The sequence below is a fragment of the Cibotium barometz genome, chromosome 50, assembly GCF_041138505.1.
Source record: "Cibotium barometz isolate CiBa-2024 chromosome 50, ASM4113850v1, whole genome shotgun sequence".
NCBI lineage: Eukaryota > Viridiplantae > Streptophyta > Polypodiopsida > Cyatheales > Cibotiaceae > Cibotium > Cibotium barometz.
The window spans coordinates 2328401-2348348 of NC_141095.1; positions in this window are offsets into that span (position 1 = coordinate 2328401).

Consider the following 19948-nt stretch of genomic DNA (forward strand, 5'->3'; position numbering starts at 1 on the left):
TATGTCACATTCTTTTGGAAGCACATGGGCATATTTAAGTGCTGTTGGCCACCACAATCTGGCTTTGAACATCTTCTTTCTAGTTATGTCTCCAAAGAAATGTCCTCCACTAATTCCTTGGTGTGCTTCTGCCACCTTCTGCCACAACATACCATGTCCAAAACACATCTTCTTATCTACACCCATTTTATATTGTTGTCCTATTGTCATCATGAATAATCTACTCCTTAAAGCAAATCTCTTCTTGTGATCTATGTTCATTCCTTTCAAAAACAATAGGTTAATCAAGAATTGTATCATATCTTTATACCATTGGCTCTTATCTCAATTAATCTCACAAAACATTGTGCATCTAGAAAGTTGTCTTTTACACCTATGAGTGCCTCTCTTGATTCTAGTCTTAACAGGAAATCTGCCCATGCCATGATCTTTTACACCTATCAATACCTCGCTTGGTTCCAGCCTTAACAAGAAATCTGCCACCACCACCAGTGACATGATCTTTTCCTGGGGTATTCTTCACCATGAAACTGAATTTGTGGAGTAGTAACATCGATCCTTCTAGCTTTCCTACTAGATCTAGCTTATTCACCAAGTACAAAAGTGCTCTATTGGTCGACATGGCAATCAAAGGATTTTCCCAATAAGTAATGCCTAAATTTCTTGATGGAGTATATCATTCCCAATGCTTCCTTTCTTATTATGGAATAAGTTTCTATCTGCTTTAATTAGTCTCCAACTTGCATAGTACACTAGCCTAAACCAACCTTCTTGGGCTTCTTGCATCAAGACACTTCTAATGGCCACATTTGACACATCCACAAACGCATGAAAAATCAAATCAAAATTAGGTTGTTGTAGTATTAGTGCAGAAGCAAGCATTATTTTCAAGTTTTGAAATGCTTATTGACACCCTCCATACCAAATATATTCTACATTCTATACTAACAGACAGTAGAGTGGTGGTGCTCTATGTGAGCCAAGAATTTGAGGAATCTATTGTGCCATTTGATCTAGCCCAAAAAATCTTACAAGTTCTCTCATATTCCTTGGTGCTTGTAACTTCACAATCACTTCCACCTTGGTTGGGTCTATCACCAATCCTTCTATTAACACATGAAGTGTCCTAACTGGGATCCACTTGTAAATTGCAAATGTACATTTTTCCAAATTTAGACATAGCCTCGTGTCTTCCTATATTTCTCCAAAAACAGCATTAACTAATGCAAATGTTCTAACTTCCTTCTAAATAATATGAAGTCATCGACAAACACCCTCATAATGTTATTAGATATTCATCAAATATTTCATGAGCCATCCTTTGGAAAGTTTCTAGTGAATTCTTGAGATCAAAGATCATCACATTTGATGCAAATTCCCCCCATTCCAACCCACAAATGTTGTCTTTTCCTAGTCTTATGGAGCCATATGGACCTGACTATACCCACTACGAACCCATCCAAAAAAGAGTGTATCTCATGTCCTGCTACTACATCTAGCAATGAATCTATGAAGGGTAAGGGAAACATATCAGCTGTAGTTACTGCATTCTGTTTTCTGTAATCTATACAGAGCCTTAGTTTTCCATTCTTCTTTGGCACAATTACAATGGGTGCAATGGGTGACAGCCATTCTGCTTTGTCTATGGGGTAAATGAATCCCACTCTTAGCAACTTTTCTATCTCCTCCACTTGTTTTGCACAATTAGGGTTCATACAGTATCACCTAGCTCCATTTCTGATAGTATGTTCACTCTCAATCCTTCATCTAGGATCATATGAGGTATCACCTATCTAGGATTACGTGAGGCATCACCTATCCTATCATCTTTGTTACTTTTGGCGCACTACTATATCACAATTTTCCACCCTCTTAGTACTGGCATAGTCCCACGACCTCCAACTCTACCCATGGCCACTATTTTTTAGAGAAACTTTTTCCTATAGTTTATCACTAAAGATAGGAATTGATCTAATGTTATGTTGAGTTTCATTTGTCTTAGGTCCTCCCACAGCTCACATCTAGCCATTTTGCTCTCCTAAGATCTTTTCTTCTATATTTTGTGAGGCTTGCATGTCTTCCACCTGCTCCTTGTCTTTCAAGGCATCTCTCCTTACTTCATTTTTTGGCTCCCAGTGTTGGTTTTCCTCCAGTGAGCTCAGATTGTCATTGCCTGACTGACCATTTCTTGATGGTTTATATCCTTTTACCATGCCTTTCTTTTCTTAGTTGCTTGCTGACATTTTTGGGTGGTGCGGGTGCTATTGCATAGCCCAAATTCCTTATTGTTCTTCTTTTACGAGCTTGGTGACTTGCTCTTAGAGTCTATGTTGTTTCACCCACTCTTCTATCTTCAACTTTTTTGGTTCTTATTTCTGCTTATTTGTAATGCTTTCTTTAAGTAAATCTCTCTCTCTAAAAAAATAGACATCTTTATGGCTAAATCCCTTGAAAAAGGATACTTCTCAATGATAGTCTCTTAATTCAAAGCTAATTTCTAGGCTTGATAAGGTAGAGATAAAGAAAATGGTATTTTTATGATTTTGTGTTAACAAAATAATGATTATTATTTTAGATTATTTATAAGTAGTTAAAAACTACTTTGATTGATTCTAAATGGGAAATAGATTATCCTATCAAATTGGAAAAAAAGGAATGTTGAAATTAGCTCAATCTAGTGGGATAATCATAGTTATGTTTAATTTTATGGTTAAAATTATGATTTAAATTCATAGTTTGATTTTAAGCATAAAAGAGAAACTACTATCATATTTTCATTACAAGCTTTTATTCTTTAGAAAAAAATTAAGAATTATCAGTAATAGCAAAGCTATGGCAAAATTTTTAGAAAATAGTACATATCTTATTTTTATGCATAATGCTAAAAGAGGACTTCCTACCATATTCTAGGATTGGACATCCTATGCAAAAAGAATGATTTTTATCATATTCATGAGAAATAAATTTTTTGTAATTATGCATAATTAATTGATTATGAGAAAAGAGAAATTTTTGGTAAGTTTATTTTTATACAAAAGAGGAATTCCCATGATATTTGAGATCCAAGTAATTAAATGGTAAAAGAGGAATTTTTGGCATAATTCAAATTATGAGTATTTATCAAAAGTGAAATTTTGAGCATTATTAATTTTATTAAAAAATATGGGTAGAATTGATTTTTGTAAATCCCATGAATCTTTTACTCAAAAAGAAGAATATTGAATATATTTCACTTGAGAAATTTGAGAAAGAACATGAAAATATCCATCGAGAAAAAGTACCTTTAACTAGGCCAAGCAATTGGCATAAACTTAGAAAAGTCCCATCGGTATCGAAAGTAGAAAACGGTACTAAATGTGAATGCGATGTGACTAAGATGTGAATAAGATGCGAATAAGATGTGAATAGATGTGAATAAGATGTAACTGCGAGATGTGATAAGATGTGAATGCGAGAAGATACGATGTGAATGCGATGTGATAAGATGTGAGTGGATGTGATGAGATATGGATGAGATGTAATGTGATGTAAATGGATGTGGATGTGGATGTGATGAGATGTGAAAGGATGTGATGTGATGTAAATGGATGAGAATGAGATGTGATGATATGTGAAAGGATGTGATGTGATGTAAATGGATGAGAATGAGATGTGATGTGATGTGATAGATATGCATGTGAAGAATGAACAAATGGATGTGGATGAATGTAATGAGCTGTGAATGGATGTGGCGTGATATGGATAGATGTGGATGTGATATACATAATGTGGATGGAATGAATGAGATATGATGTGGATGGATGTGAACGAGATGTGATAAGATAAGGATGAATGTGACGAGATGTGAATGAATGTGGGATGTGAATGAGTGTGATGGATGTGAATGGATGTGATGAGATGTGAGTGGATGTGGTGAGACGTGGTGAGACATGGTGAGACGTGGTGAGACGTGAATATGATGTAATGAGATGTGAATGGATGTGATGTGATGTGGATCTGGTTAGATATGAATGGATGAGATATGATGTGGATAGATGAGATGTGATGTGATGTGGACTTGGGTAGATGTGAATGGATGTGAAGTGATGTAAATAGATGTGAACGTGATGTGATGATATGTGGATGTGATATGGATCAGAATGAATGTAGATGGATGTGATGTGATATGAATGGATGAGATGTGATGTGGATATGTTGTGATGTGATAAGGATAGATGTATTATGATGTGATTGGATGAGAATGGATGAAGGATAGATGTATTATGATGTGATTGGATGAGAATGGATGAAGGATAGATGTATTATGATGTGATTGGATGAGAATGGATGAAGGATAGATGTATTATGATGTGATTGGATAAGAATGGATGAAGGACAATGGGAATACATATGATTGGATGTGAAATAAGCAATGTGAATTGATGTAGAAGAATGTGAAATAGCGAGAAATGATGTGGAATAATGTGGAAAGATGAGAGTTCGTTTAGAAACTATATTTATGAAACCTGTTTTTAAATTACTGTTTTATGTCGAGAATGCTGGGGAAGCATTTTGACCATCTTGTGAATGAGATCGTGGAGACCTAAGTGATAAAGTTGCAACAACTGACGGAGAGTCAATGGAAGACGTCTCGCGTAGCAAGGTTGGCTGAGGTCTTGACTAGCCTCAGTTTGATTTAAATGGTGAGCTTCCAGTACGGTGGATGAGGGACCAAGGAAGCGGCCTATGAGTGCAGCCTACATAGGAGCCTAGAGGGTGTTGACCATACTTTGCTCGGGCTCTAGGTCGCCGAAGATACCCACATGTGCGTCAGGGAAGAAATGGAACAAGGAGTTAGAGTTGTTTTCTGAACTCGGGTATGGATCTGGTTGATTGGCCTTGTTGGTCCTCAACGGATTAGTCCATGACTCTTTTATATGGATCTGTTGGTTGATCTTGCTGATCTTCAATGGAGAGTCCATCTAGATTTTCTTATGTGATTATATTTTCAAGTACTGTGAGCTAGGAACTATTGAAAAGGCCCGTGAGTGAACAGGTGGTGAGCGTTTTGGTTGCCAATGATGCCATAGGTACACCGATGAAGTAATTATTAGAATTCAAGGTAGATATTTTGGAGGATTATGATTAGTGATACTATGGTTTCATTAAAAGATTGTTTTAAAGACAGCTGAATCTGTGAAACATGCAATTTCATATTGGGTGTGTAAGTGGTGTTTCACAGCTGAATCTGTGAAACATGCAATTTCATATTGGGTGTGTAAGTGGTGTGACTATCTTGAAGTTTGCTTGAAGCGCCGGCTAGTGAGCCTAGGAACTCTTTTCCCTAGTACCCGAGACAAAACATAACCAAATTCCTAAATGGATCCTATCACTACAGTGGTTGGGCTAACTCATGGGATTGGATGGGGTTAGGCTAGACTGATGGATCCCTAAAATGAGACTCAATTATGTTAAGTTACGATAGTTGAAGTAAATCCCAGATAACCCTTGTTCTATGGAAAAGAATCAACGGCTGTGCCTCTTGATGAGGAAAAAAGCGTTGGTCTCTATGATCCAAGTGCAAGTCTCTACCCTTGATACAGGTTCGATCTGATCAGTTTGGTTAGTTAAGGCTCTTGACTCTACAAAAGAATAAATTATCTCGGAGGAATCGCCTGTGCTTTCTAGGCGAGGGAAGTTTTTCTAGGTTCAATTTTGGAAGAATCGAGGGATTAGTCTCTTGTCCGGATATCCATTGGGCGAGGCCCCAACAAGTGAGAGGCTTTGCCCTGCGTACAAGAAGTGCTACTTTTACCTATTAGCACCCCCGGATTCATTGGAGGGGGCGGGGATCTTTCAGCTGGTATCAGAGCAAATTGGCTAAAGAGGATCAACCGAGAAGCGAGAAATGTCAAAAATTTATGAAGGGTGGTTGCAAGATGAGGGTACTCACTTTCGTTCACTCTCTCTAAAATTGGGACATCCATGCATCTCGGGCAGAGTACCTCGATCGTGATAGTGCCGCGAATTAAAAGACGACACGTGCCTCCCGAGCCTAAATCGACATATCACGATCGAGATGCCAACTAATGCCACGCTAGCAGGTCCGGGTTTCCAGGCGTCATCCATGTCACCAATACATGTCACCGCCACCACATTATCTCGATCGAGATATCTATGCCACTCGGATCCACATCAGGGCCACGCTGTATCCCCCTAGGCATATTTGACTAGCACATCTCCATCGTCCACGTATCTCGAACGAGAAATTAACATCAAATCGCGACCATTCATTGTTCGAGGTAATGGGATACAATCTCCACCGTCCCCATATCTCGATCGAGATACTGAGATCAAATCTCAGCCGTCCAAATATCTCGATCGAGATACAGAGATACAATCTGCACCGTCCAAATATCTCGATCGAGATACGTAGATGCAATATCCACCGTCCAATTATCTCGATCGAGATACGTAAACGCAATCTATATCGTCCATTCACGTACGTTGGAAGATGCGATCTTAGCCGTTTAAATATCTCGATCGAGGTATATAATGAATCTTGACCGTCGACATACCTTGTCATGGTAATGACTTTAAATCGTGGCCGTCCATGTACCTCGAACGAGATAGTAATATCAAATCTCAGCCGTCGATCCTTCCCCAACCCTAAAATTAGGTGTGTATCTTGGCCGTATGTTGCACTAACCCTAATATCCAGAGCGTTAATCTTGCAAACCCTAAATTGCATGATGTTACCGAACCTCGATCGAGGTTATAAAACCGGAAAACTTTTTTTTTTGCCTCATTGTCACAAGTCGTTTTCACTCTCCTTGCTCTCTTGATTTGGATTAGCATTAGTGAGCCCATTAGCATTATTTTATAGCTTCATTAGTGTTACTTAGCACTAAGCATTAGACCCTTCACATTAGACCCTTCACATTGGACCTTTGTGTTTGGCTTAGGTTTTAGCATGGAGGGACACGAGGAGGGCCGCTCATCTATTGCGGACCTCATCTCGCGGAGATAGACCGCGAGTTAGCGGCTATCCGTAGGAGTGCTAGAGACACACCGTCTACATTACATATCGTGGCAGACTTGGAGGCGATGCTTGCGTCCCTTCGTAGCCTTCACGATATTGTTTATGTAGATGAGTGGATAGCCCACCATCGCACTGCTCCTGTGTCACATGGCCTGACATATCGTCAGGTCTGTGATCTTGCTCCTATTAGGGATGGAGCCTACCTAGATCTTTTCCTCGATAGTCGTGGGATGAGGCCTGGGGGGCGGGCAAGCCCCTTACTATTTCGCGGTGTTCGCATCCTCGTATGGTGGCACATATCTATAGTCGATATGTTGCCGCATATGGGAGGATGCCGAACAACCGCCAGATTCCCATATACTTCGCAAAGTAGTTATATGCGGAGTTTGTCTTAGGGGAGGAGGTGGATTACACCAGCCATCGTCCGGGTGGTGGTGCTGGCCGAGGCCGTCTGCCAGGACCAGGGTAGGCGGCCTCCACCAGCCCTTCGTGTAGCACCTACCACAGATCCTTCATTTGTGCCATTGTCGACAGTAGAGGCTCTTGGCACCCAGGTCGACATTGATGTACGGAGTACCACGGAGAGCATCCAGCACGTGGTGCGCCTGTTCTCACGATCTATACCGACGACAGATGTCGAGGTATTTACATATATATTACGTCTTAAGTTTTTTTGGTCATTTATCTGGTCATTTATCTACATGTTTATATATACTTTTCTATATTTTTACATGAGCAGCATGGTTGATTGTGTCACGTAGGTTCCCACACCTACCACTGAGAGGCTCACTCAGGAGTTGGTAGAGGCGAGAGCGGAGATTGACCGCCTCAGAGCTGCATTACAGATGGCAGAGGCAGCTACTGCAGAGGCACAGCATCTGAGAGAGTCCGACATCCAGCAGGTAGGTTTCTCTTGCACGTAAAAGAGTTATAATTAAGGTCCTAAGTTATAAATTTCTTTAAGTAATACCTAATGAGAGACTAATCAATTATTTTAATGCTTTACTTTTTTGCGTAGGCTCAGACCGAGGTAGAGAGCTCCAGAGCTGAGGCACAGCATCATCAGATTATGGAGCAGATTGCCCAGCACAGGGCAGAGCAGCTGATGCTGCATGTTCGAGAGTTTCGTAGATCCTCGGACGTGACAGTGCCTTACCTACCTTTATATCCACGGCCTGTCAGAGGTTTTTCGACAACCTCTCTCGCAGGATGCACCACCCTTCCTACGTGATGCGTGCTGCGCTTTATGTATCGAGGACATTGATAGTACAGGTGGATATGCCCTGGGATGTGGACATATTTTCCACTTGTCTTGCATCACCCAGGAGCTAGTCCGGTTCTCAGCATGCCCCTCCTGCCGTGCACGCGTTGACCTAGCGACGTACAGGGTTTTGGGCATCGATGATCTTCACCCAGGCCTCGTTCGAGTAGATGCCAGGACTGGCAGGCCTATTGACTTTACATCAGCTATTGACTTGGGACTCGACGCCTTCGACGATAGAGCCCAGGAGCCTGAGGTGCCTCCTGAGATAGAGTGGAGCTCACATGAGTTCGATGCTTACCAGAGAGTCCTACATGAGAGCCAGGTCACAGCATATGAGCGCGTGGGTGGTGCTGGCCCTAGTGGCACCTCGGGTGATGGTGCTAGCAACAGTGCTGCTTCTCATGAGCAGTGTGTCCTTACAGCAGAGGAGCTTACACGAGCAGAGTGGCAGACACGTACCATTGCAGATTATAGATTTTGGGTTTACAGACAGAGGCGTCTTGCATTAGCACGACGTAGAGAGAGAGAGAGGGCCATAGCAGCTTTTGGGACTCGTGAGCTCCCGAGTACACCGGCACCAGCTCACGATCCTGCCTTTAAGGCAGACCTCCCCGCAGACATTCGACGACCCCCGCAGCCGGCACAGCCTCCTCGACGTGCACAGCAGCCTCGACGCGCACGTCGACCCGGCAGTTAGAGATGACGATTTTGATTGGGTTGCCGTTGATAGTGACTAAACTCAGACTAGCTGGGTTAGCTCACTTACATTGTACTTAGATTTTTGGGCAGTGACTAACCTCAGACTAGCTGGGGTAGCTCATTTTCATTCTGATGTACTTATTTGATGTTTATATCATTATGAGTTTTTTCATTATTGAGTATCATTACATTTTAGTTGATGTTCTTGATTTTATTATATTTTTTAACACTTTGGCTATCATATTGTTTGTTGAAAATCTCCATGCCATCGTACCTAAACATGCTCTGATGGGGACCAAACTTTGCAAGCATGGGGGGGGCACCCACCCCCACATGCTTGCAAAGTTTGGTCACAATCAGAGCATGTTTGGATTAGTAATTAGCGCCCAGTGCGGGTTTTTGAAGTCTCTTGGTGCTTTAAGAGGCCATGGAAAATCCGGGCCTTCCCCATACCATCGTACCCAAACATGCTTCGATGGGGACCAAACTTTGCAAGCATGTGGGGGTGGGTCCCCCCCACATGCTTGCAAAGTTTGGTCCCCATCGGAGCATGTTTGGATTGGTAATTAGCGCCCAATGCGGGTTTTTGAAGTCTCTTGGTGCTTAAGAGGCCATGGAAAATCCGAGCCTTTCCCATACCATCGTACCCAAACATGCTCCGATGGGGACCAAACTTTGCAAGCATGTGGGGGTGGGTCCCCCCCACATGCTTGCAAAGTTTGGTCACAATCAGAGCATGTTTGGATTGGTAATTAGCGCCCAGTGCGGGTTTTTCAAGTCTCTTGGTGCTTAAGAGGCCATGGAAAATCCGGGCCTTCCCCATACCATCGTACCCAAACATGCTCTGATGGTGGGGACCAAACTTTGCAAGCATGGGGGGGGCACCCACCCCCACATGCTTGCAAAGTTTGGTCACAATCAGAGCATGTTTGGATTGGTAATTAGCACCCACCAGTGCGGGTTTTTGAAGTCTCTTGGTGCTTAAGAGGCCATGGAAAATCCGGGCCTTCCCTATACCATCGTACCCAAACTTGCAAAGTTTGGTCACAATCAGAGCATGTTTGGATTGGTAATTAGCGCCCAATGCGGGTTTTTGAAGTTTCTTGGTGCTTAAGAGGCCATGGAAAATCCGGGCCTTCCCCATACCATCGTACCCAAACATGCTCCGATGGGGACCAAACTTTGCAAGCATGTGGGGGTGGGTCCCCCCCACATGCTTGCAAAGTTTGTTCACAATCAGAGCATCTTTGGATTGGTAATTAGCGCCCAATGCGGGTTTTTGAAGTCTCTTGGTGCTTAAGAGGCCATGGAAAATCCGGGCCTTCCCCATACTATCGTACCCAAACATGCTCCGATGGGGACCAAACTTTGCAAGCATGTGGGGGTGGGTCCCCCCCACATGCTTGCAAAGTTTGGTCACAATCAGAGCATGTTTTTTTTTAAATAAAGTATTTTTTTCAAATTTTATTCAAAGGTTTATTCTACATAAAAAATTTTCAAGAAATATTAAATTAAAAAAATTTTAAATTAATAATATGATCTTTAATAATATTTTTATTGATCTAATCCCAAAATATAATCCTTTAAAATTAGTGATTTCAAATTCTTTTATTTAATAAGTTACATATATTTTATTAATTAAATTTCTATATTCTATTTCTCTAAATTACTAAATTAACTTTTCCAAAAATATGTTTTTGAAAAAAGAGGGGAGGTGGGAAGGAGATGCCACGTGTCACAAGCGTGTATGACACGTGGCATTCTCTTGACATGTGGCACTAATATGGTTGATGTGGCAATTCCATGATGTGGCATGCCATGTCACCATGTGCGAGGTGGCATGCAAAGGTGGCAAGATGATGTGGCATTAATGATGACTAGGATGATGAGGTGGGGAGTCAACTAGGTTGACCATGTTGACATGGAGGGTGGAGGTGGCAAGCTGCTTATGTGGATCCTCTCGATGCTCATGTGGACATAAAGTGGCATGCATATATAAGATTTGTGCCTACCCAAGCCTCACACATGGAATGAAACCTAAGCTGTGAAGTTTACCAAGCCTAGATTTCCAAACCTAACTAGGATTGGTTTTAGACTTGAAAAGGGGAGAGTGGACACAATATGGGAATTTTCACTTGGGAGGATTGAAAATGGACCTTCCCATACTCAATTCAAGCCAAATTTTTTTTAATAAATTCATGGCAACAAGAGTATTGATACCTTGAGTTTTTAGATTGAAAGATTCAATATTTAATTTTCTAGAATTAAATTACTATTGATTTAATGGGCCTCTGCTGACAGTCATAATAAATTTTCCAAAGTAAATCTACAAAAATCCAACCGTTAGATTTGTAATTTTACCTTATACCCACATTATACTAATCTTTCCTAATCTAATCATCACTAGATCCATACAATTTGAGCATTTTAAATGGTAGATGTGGTGGGAAGATAAAATAGTATGTTTTTTAACAATTCTAATACCTTTTAAATAATATAGAAAATAGTAGAACACATCAAAAATTACTCAATAAATCAAGTTAAGCTCTATGTTATTTGTATTTGTGATATGCAAAGTGGGAACATCATATGAGTAATAATGTAAAAGTTATAGGTAATTTACTCACATTCACTGTACTTGTCTAAACCTAGGACAGGGCCTGTACACAAACTTGGTTCCCAAAGAAAAGGGGATTTGTAATTATTGGATATTCGATCAGATTATAGTTTTAGGTGCCCAACTTTGCATATGATGTTTCGTTAGAAGACCTTGAAGTGAAACTCCTTGGCTAACTATGAGAGATTAGCTATTCTTCTTGAAAAAATGCCTGTTTTCTAGCTAAAGCCAAGGGCGCCCACTACATGAAACTAGATAACCTCATCTTGCAACCACCCTGAAGTACCAGTAAAAGATTGTAATTGTGTGATGAAATTCATACAAATTGATATTCAGAATGAAGAGCCATAAATTGGAAATTGGGTCTTCAAATGGAAGTACTGCAATTGTATGGAATCCCTGACTTGCTTGAGGCCTAGATATGATGGTATTTACCTTATAGCTCCAAGGACCGTGACTATTCGTATATACCGTGGGTATATATGCAGCTCTTTACTCTGCTGACAATATATACGAGTAAATCTAAGACCTTGAAGTTATAAGCAAAAATGCTATCCAGAGGATGAATTCGAATTATTATTGATATAATGTTTATGACTTCAGCAAATCACTATGAGATTAGTGGATTGTGCTGACAGATTAATGTTGTTTGATCTCTGACCCAATGGATCTAATTAAGGAATGACAAATTGAGAACCTGCATAATTGAAATTCCCATGGAGGAATGTTCAGATTGAATTTTCGGTCTGATGGACCATTACTGTGTTAAGAATATGAATGAATTATTCTCTGATAATGAATTATTCTCTGATAATGAGTTCTGTATGTTCATCTTGTAATAGGGATCTTTATCCCAGGATTCTGTGGGGGGCTGAGCAATTTAAAGAACCCCATAATTACTTAGATCTAAAGTCGGATTTGAATTATAAATAAAGTGGTCTTTTCACCTGAGCGTCTTGGTTAATTTGGAAAAAAGGGACAAGTAACAAGAATTTTTGTATTGATAGGATCATGGATCGAGGTCGTCGTGGTAGGAATGTTAACCCCCAACTCGATGAGGAAGAGCTCAACCGGGATGTTCGTAAAACTCTTCATAGATCACAGCCTGGACCTTTCAAGGGTGAAGGGGAAAACTTGGGCGAGGCTGTAGAGAAGTGGATCGAAGCAATGGAAGAATACTTCGATGTCACCGGGTATAATGAGAAGAGTAAGATGGCTCTTGCAAGGCTGAAGATAGTAGAAACAGCTAGAGTGGCATGGAAAAACCACTGCAAGACAAACTGTCTGGATCGGAACACCCAGACATGGAATGATCTCAAGATTTACCTAAGGAAGAGATTCTATCCTCCCGGCTTTTTGGAAACCAAGATGAATGAATTCTTAGAGTTAACCTAGGGGAGGAGAACTATTGAAGTGTATCACCAAGTATTCGCTCTCCTCCTCAAATACTCGCCACCGCTGGTGGTTGGATGAAGAACAGCTGATGGCCAGGTTCATTCGAGGACTGAACGAACCTTTGAATATCCTAGTGAAGAATACCAAGCTAGTTTCCATGGCCAAAGCAGTGCGGATGGCGAAGGATTTCACCAAGGCAGCCTTTGATGTCAAGGTCCCGCCGAAGCCAGCACCATCATCTTTCAAAAGATTTCTAGCTCCAAAAGGTGATTCCAACTTTCCACCACCTAAGAGACAACAAAGTAAAACTCAGGATATGGGAAGTTCCAGAATGAAAGAAAGGACTTTTTACTGCAATGCAATCCCCTGGAATTCAACTTCAAAAACTCCACCCTTGAACAAAGAAGTGAAATGCTATAACTATCAAGGATTTGGACATCACAGTATGGATTTCCCAACTCCTTTTGGATCAAGGTTTTCGGGGTAGGGAAGTCAGGGAGGACCAAGATTCCAGACTCTAGCTCCTTCCTTCTAGAGTAATGAGGTTCCTTTCTGTCAAAATTAGGGAAATCCCAGAGGTAGACCCTCTAACCAACCCTCACTTTCAATCCAAAGTAATACAAGACCTCAGAATAGGGGAAGTCAAAGAGAGATGTTCCCAAATCGGCCGTCCACTTCCAAGGCAGTAACGCTGGAAGTGATTGAAGAAGAAGAAGATGAAAGAGATTATACTCCACCTGCGAGATGAGAACATCTCGCGTTTTTAAGTGGGGTAGGATGTAAGATTCCTCCCTCCAGCTTTTGAGGTGTAAAGGTGTAAGAATCTCCCCTTCTGGTCTTGTAATTATTCCCCTCTCTGAAATAGAAGAAAGTTCTTGTTTTACCCTGTTTTGGCCTGGAGAGAGATAATCCAAAATTGAGATATCTTTGGATATAAAAATCTTTCTAGTGTCTAAAATGGATTCCCCTAAAACAGAAGTTCAAAATGAACTTTCCAAAGTACACTAGGAATTAATTGAAAATGGTATAAGGGACCTTAGCCTAAGGGTCTACATTTTTAGAAATTTTTAGATTATGGTCCAATTAAGGTTCCAATGGACCAATTGGAATAATCCAAGTGTTGAGATGAGATAAATCCAAAAGAATAAAAGAAAATATCCAAAAATGAGTAAATGCTCACATAAGATGAAGAGTTGACTAAGCACAAGGTTTATTAGTTAAAAATTATGAGATATTACTAAAAAATGAGATATTTTGAAATAATGATGCATTTTTGACACCTTGGTAAGGAAAGGGGGAATCTTGAGGTAGGCACCTCTTTCACATGTGTGGAAGGGTTTTTAATTCAAAAAAATTATGATATTTTTATCTCTCCTCGATCAAACCAAATCAAAAAGGGAGCCAAACTGGTCCAAATCTTGTCCAAATTGAGTCAAACTAAACCTAGAAAATTCTAGAACCCAGTTGGACTTGGTTAGTAACCTCCCTCACCTAGAAATAGACCCTCAATTATTTGTAATTGAATATTGGAGCTATACTATGCCAGTATTATATTAAAATAATCATATTTTCTATTATCCCTTAAATTTTTCTCTTTCTTGGGAGCTTGGAGCTCTCTCTCTCTACAACAACTCTTGGAGTTGCTCTTCTCCTCTTGGTGGACCAATTGATTGGTCGGGGGCTTCACTGGAATTAGAGAGTCAAGCAAAACTTGGAGGTAAAATCAAATTTTATGATTTTTTTCTAATTTTCTCAATAACTTTCTTCTTCTCAACCCCTCTCAAGCTTGAGAAGCTTTCAAAATGATTGTTTTAATTCAAATCAAGCTTTCCCTTAAAGTCTTAATGCTTAATTAAGAGAAAGTTAATCTTTATATTTATTTGTAATGCTTTCTTTAAGTAAATCTCTCTCTCTCTAAAAGAATAGCCATCTTTATGGCTAAATCCTTTGAAAAAGGATGCTTCTCAATGATAGTCTCTTAATTCAAAGCTAAACTCTAGGCTTGATAAGCTAGAGATTAAGAAAATTGTATTTTTTTTATTTTGTGTTAACAAAATAATGATTATTTTTTAGATTATTTATAAGTAGTTAAAAACTACTTTGATTGATTCTAAATGGGAAATAGATTATCCTATCAAATTGGGAAAAGAGGAATGTTGAAATTAGCTCAATCTAGTGGGATAATCATAGTTATGTTTAATTTTATGGTTAAAATTATGATTTAAATTCATAGTTTGATTTTAAGCATAAAAGAGGAACTACTATCATATTTTCATTACAAGCTTTTATTCTTTAGAAAAAAATTGAGAATTATCAATAATAGCAGAGCGAAGCTATGGTAAAAGTTTTAGAAAATAATACATATCTTATTTTTATGCATAATGCTAAAAGAGGACTTCCTACCATATTCTAGGATTGGACATACTATGCAAAAAGAATAATTTTCATCATATTCATGAGAAATAAATTTTTTGTAATTATAAATAATTAATTGATTATGAGAAAAGATAAATTTTTTATAAATTTATTTTTATACAAAAGAGGAATTCCCATGATATTTGAGATCCAAGTAATTAAATGGTAAAAGAGAAATTTTTGGCATAATTCAAATTGTGAGTATTTATCAGAAGTGGAATTTTGAGCATTATTAATTTTATTAGGAAATATGGGTAGAATTGATTTTTGTAAATCCCATGAATCTTTCACTCAAAAAAGAAGAATATTGAATATATTTCACTTGAGAAATTTGAGAAAGAATATGAAAATATCCATCGAGAAAAAGTACCTTTAACTAGGCCAAGCAATTGGCAGAAACTTAGAAAAGTCCCATCGGTATATCGAAAGTAGAAAATGGTACTAAATGTGAATGCGATGTGAATAAGATGTGAATAGATGTGAATGCGATGTGAATAAGATGTGAATGCGATGTGAATAAGATGTGAATGCAATGTGATAAGATGTGAATGTGATGTGATAAGATGTGAATGCGATATGATAAGATGTGAGTGGATGTGATGAGATGTAAATGGATGTGGATGTGGATGTGACGAGATGTAAAAAGATGTGATGTGATTTAAATGGATGAGAATGAGATGTGATGTGATAGATATGTGAAAGGATGAGAATGAGAATGAGATGTGATGATATGTGAAAGGATGTGATGTGATGTAAATGGATGAGAATGAGATGTGATGTAATAGATATGCATGTGAATGAACGAATGGATGTGGATGAATGTGATGAGCTGTGAATGGATGTGGTGTGATATGCATAGATGTGGATGTGATGTAATGTGGATGGAATGAATGAGATATGATGTGGATGGATGTGAACGAGATGTGATAAGATGAGGATGGATGTGATGAGATGTGAATGAATGTGGGATGTGAATGAGTGTGATGGATGTGATGAGATGTGATGAGATGTGAGTGGATGTGATGAGATGTGGTGAGATGTGGTGAGATGTGAATGTGATGTAATAAGATGTGAATAGATGTGATCTGGTTAGATATGAGTGGATGAGATATGATGTGGATAGATGAGATGTAATGTGATGTGGACTTGGGTAGATGTGAATGGATGTGAAGTGATGTAAATAGATGTGAACATGAGGTGATGATATGTGGATGTGATATGGATCTGAATGAATGTAGATGGATGTGATGTGATATGAATGGATGAGATGTGATGTGGATATGTTGTGATGTGATAAGGATATATGTATGATGATGTGATTGGATAGATGTATTATGATGTGATTGGATAGATGTATTATGATGTGATTGGATGAGAATGGATGAAGGATAGATGTATTATGATGTGATGATTGGATGAGAATGGATGAAGGATGATGGGAATATATATGACTGGATGTAGAATAAGCAATGTGAATTGATGTAGAAGAATGTGGAATAACGAGAAATGATGTGGAATAATGTGGAAAGATGAGAGTTTGTTTAGAAACTGTATTTATGAAACCTATTTTTAAATGATTGTTTTACGTCAAGAATGCTGGGGAAGCATTTTGACCATCTTGTGAATGAGATTGTGTGGAGACCTAAGTGATAAAGTTGCAACAGCTGATGGAGAGTCAATGGAGGACGTCTCGCGTATCAAGGTCGGCCGAGGTCTTGACCAGCCTCGGTTTGATTTAAATGGTGAGCTTCCGGTGTACGGTGGATGAGGGACCAAGGAAGCGGCCTATGAGTCAAGCGCTAGGTGACCTGCGAAGGAGCCTAGAGGGTACTAACGTCAGGGAAGAAAATGAAACAAGGAGTTAGAGTTGTTTTCTAAACTCCGGTATAGATCTGGTTGATTGGCCTTGCTGGTCCCCTCAACGGATGAGTTCATGACTCTTTTATATGGATCTGTTGGTTGATCTTGCTGATCGTCAATGGAGAGTCCATCTAGATTTTCTTATGTGATTATATTTTCAGGTACTATGAGCTAGGAACTATTGAAAAGGCCCCTGAGTGAACAAGTGGTGAGCGTTTTGGTTGCCAATGATGCCATAGGTACATCGATGAAGTAATGATTGTAAATTGGAATTCAAGGTAGATATTTTGGAGGATTATGATTAGTGATACTATGGTTTCATTAAAAGATTGTTTTAAAGACAGCTGAATCTGTGAAACATGCAATTTCATATTGAGTGTGTAAGTGGTGTGACTATCTTGAAGTTTGCTTGAAGCATCGGCTAGCGGGCCTAGGAACTCTTTTCCCTGGTACCCGACCCGGGGCAAAACATAACCAAATTCCTAAATGGATCCTATCATGGGATTGGATGGGGTTAGGCTAGACTGATGGATCCCTAAAATGAGACTCTTGAGCGGATTGCAGGTGATACAGGCAAAAACAAAGCAAGTTAGAGCAAATCAAAGCAAAGAAAAATTCTGGTTTTTGGAAGCTTTCCATTAAAGCTTGGGAACATTGATGTATGGTGGAAATACATGTAAATCTGGCAAAAGACATATGTATTTGACAAAGAGGGATGTATTGGCAACCCATATGCAAGCCTTGAACAAATTTTGGAGCAAGTTACATGCATTTGATTGAGTGAAAAACTCTGGTTTTTTGAGCTCTCACAAAACAGAGAAAAAGGAGTCAAAAATTGAAGCATTTGGAGTGTGTTTTTGGTAAAAATTCAACCATTGGTGGATTGCACATGTACCTAGGTATCTTGGGGACTTATTACCATCATCAATTGTCAACACAAACTCTCCTAAACCCCCCTACAGCAGGTGGCGCAGCCAGAACAGTGAAAACAGAGCAGATTTTGTACTTTTTGGCTACGAGGAGATCGATTTCTCATTGGGTGCTTGATATCTTCCACAATTTCTTTAGCAATTGGATGCTATACAAATTGGAGAAGAGGGATATGTGATTGGATTGATGAATTATGCCTAATTGAGCTGGGAATGAGCTGATTAAAACAGGCTGTCCACTTCTGGTTGCAGAGAAACAGGGTCATTTTAATTGAGCAATTAATCTTTGGTCTTATACAATTGGACAAATTCCTCTTACATGGAGTTGATGGACACTATTGCTAAGCTAATGAATGCCTGGTTGCTCAATTTGGTCAAATATTGAAGAAATTAGAGCCATTTTCCTACTGGTTTTTCTGGTTTTTCCCAAAACAGAGAAAGGGGTTTTCAAAAATTGATATGTACACATGTCAGATGGTGTTGATACTCAACATTGAGGTTGATTAGGTGTCAATGCAAGTTTCCCATACTTGATTGCACCACTACATTGTGATTTGGAGCCGTGGAAGCGCATCAAAACAGAGTATCTCGGACTGCGTGAGACAGTTCATCTTGGATGCATACAGGTTGATTTTCTACATCAAATTTGAAGATTGGTGGTTACTTTGGAGTATCTGGAACACTCATTGGAGTGTGGTTGAGCTGAGGAAGGCTCATTTACAGATTTGGACGAGTGCAAAAGGTGCACATTAAGCAAACATGTCGGATAATCCAATTCAGATTGTTGGATAGGAAGAACTTCCAGGCATGGAAGTACAGGATAAAGAGTTTCTTGAAAGGGAAAGAATTTTGGAATCTCATTACAGGTGCTGAGCTAGAGCCTGAGAGCTACCTCGACAACCTACACAGTAGCAGCTTATTGCTCATAAGCAATAAGCAGCAGCTTATTGCTCATAAGCAATAAGCAGCAGCTTATTGCTCATAAGCAATGGTCAGAGAGAGCATTCAAAGTGCTGCATTATCTGTCTATATGTATTTCTGATGCTATGCTCATACACATACAGGATGCTGAGAATCCCAAAGATGCATGGGATACTTTGGTCAAGATGTTTGATACAGATACGAGTGCTCGCAAGTCTCAGTTGCGACAGCAGATACACAATGTGAAAAGGAATAAAAGGAGCATACATGATTATGTGCAAGAAATCAAGAAGTTTGCAGATGCATTGGCCACAATAAATGCCCCCATGCCTGATGATGATTTGGTGTATATTACCTTGCGTGGTCTTGGCAAGGAATACAAATCTTTTGATACATCTATCTCAGTGAGGAGTACAGGTTTACCAGACTTCGATGAGTTGGTTTCACTCTTGCTGGTTGAGGAAATCAAACTCAGTGATTCATTTCTGGATGCATCTACTAGCCATGATGATAATGGTAGAAATCAGGCTTTCTACTCGCAGAGAGGCTTTAGAGGTAGGGGGAGATTCACATCACGTGGACGTGGTGGTAATGGTCGTGGATGGCAGGACAGGCCTCCACAACAGAATTTTCAGCCTTCATATGGTGCTCGAGGTGGTCGTGGATATACCCCTCAAAGAGGTCGTGGTAACCCCCGTGGAAGAGGACGTTGGCAAGGCCAACAAAATTCTATGCAAGATGTGGAATGCCATTATTGTGGCAAATATGGTCATATGGCGAGAGATTGTTTCCGCAAACAGAATGATTTGAGAGGGGGTAGAGCACAA